This window comes from Gossypium raimondii, chromosome 7 (assembly GCF_025698545.1).
Source record: "Gossypium raimondii isolate GPD5lz chromosome 7, ASM2569854v1, whole genome shotgun sequence".
NCBI lineage: Eukaryota > Viridiplantae > Streptophyta > Magnoliopsida > Malvales > Malvaceae > Gossypium > Gossypium raimondii.
In genome coordinates this window covers 19,563,931-19,565,873 of record NC_068571.1, presented here as the reverse complement: position 1 = coordinate 19,565,873, position 1,943 = coordinate 19,563,931, and positions in this window count along the sequence as shown.

The following is a 1,943-nucleotide window of genomic DNA, read 5'->3' as shown; positions in this document are numbered from 1 at the left end:
ATCCTAGCATATACATGTTATTGATTGTTGAAGTTGTGTTTCTATTGCTAAAATTCATTCGTACATTTAGATAATTTTGCATACTTAGCTTAAAATAGCATTAGGGATCAATCTTACATTTAGTTAAATTAATCTAGTTTAATCATCATCATTCAAATTATTGTGTTTTTATCACCAAATTGTTAACTTATAATTTTATAGATAATTGATTAACATACACAGTTCCTGTGGAGATGATAACACATTTTACTTACTTATTACTTGAACGACTGTATACATTTGCACAAAAATCCCGTTACATGAATACCGCCTCGTAATTCTATATTTTAAAGTAGTATTCACACTTTGAACGTTAGTACTTCCGGAGGTAGTCCCCAACTCACAATGTCACCATTAAGGCAAAACACAAAACATGATTATGATCGTGAATCATCCTTGTCGGTTTGGAAGCTAGCATCAGTGTAACCTTTTACACTCAGCTCTTCCTCACATCCAAGCTCGAGAATCTTGCTTCAATCCATAAATGGATATTTGAAGCTTGCATATCTTTCCAGCATCTTTCAGATCAAAAAAACCTTCAGGTTGTGTCATGTACACACTCTCTTTCAGTTTCCCATTAAGGAAAGTTGTTTTGATGTCCATCTGCCAGATTTTATAATCCCAAAATGCAACTATTACAAGTAAGATCCGAATGGATTTAAACATAGCAACAGGAGAAAAATTTTCGTCATAGTCGACACCATGAACTTGGCGAAAAACTTTAGTGACTAATCTCCCTTTGTATGTTTGTACATTACCATCCATGTCAGTTTTCTTTTTGAAAACCCACTTGGACCCTATGGGTTTAACCCCTTCAGGTGGATCAACCAAGATTCATGCCTGGTTTTCTAACATTGAATCCATCTCAAACCTCATGAACTCAAGCCATTTCTCAAAATCTAGTCTCACCACCGCTTCTTGATAAGTCCTAGGATCCTCTTGATCCATAAGTAGAACATCACCATGTGTTGTAATGAGAAATTCCTATCTCTTAGGTACATGTTGTAATGAGAAATTCCTATCACCATGAGTACCAGGAAGTGTAAGTTGTGTGACAATCCCACATTCCTTCAAAAGCTCATCAAACTCTAAGCCTAATGATTCTCCGCCTCAATCTGATCCAAGTGCCTTAATACTTTTGACTAATTGGTTTTGTACTTCATTCTTAAATTCCTTGAACTTTTCAAGGGCTTTAGATTCATAGCACATAAGATAAAATATCTACTGAAGTCATCAACGAAAATAATAAAGTATTAAAAACCTTCCCTAACGTGTGTAGTCATTGGTCCAAATACACCACTATGTATTATGCCGAACAAATCACTAGCTCGTTCACTTTTACTATTAAAAGAGGCTTTATACATTTTACCCAACAAGCAAGAATCACATATATCAAATTGTTCAAAAATAAAAGAATCCAAAAATCGATCTTTATGGAGCTTTGTTATGTGCTTCTCAGTTATATGGCCCAAGCGATAATGCCAAAAATAAGTTTGATTAGAGTTATTTTTTTATATATTTTAGTATTTATGTTATAAATGGACATATCTTGATCTAAAATGTAAAGGTCCGGGTATCAGATGCTACACTAACTCGAATATTTTCACACAAATTTTGTTTTTCTTTAAGTACATACGATATAACTTGAATTTAAAAATCTAATTAGAAGTACAACTAGTATTAAACAAGAGATAAATTTTCAAGACTTATGTTCTAACGGATATTTAAAAAATTTAAACACAGACCCAATATCGTATATAAAAACATAAACCCTATTGTGAGGCCTATACGGGTGCCCCTCAATACACACAAACAACTACCATGTTTCACCTAGTTCCTAGTCAAGTCTGGCTTGGTCCCTCTTGGTTCCCGAACTCATTAATTAGCATGCATTCCATTAGAAA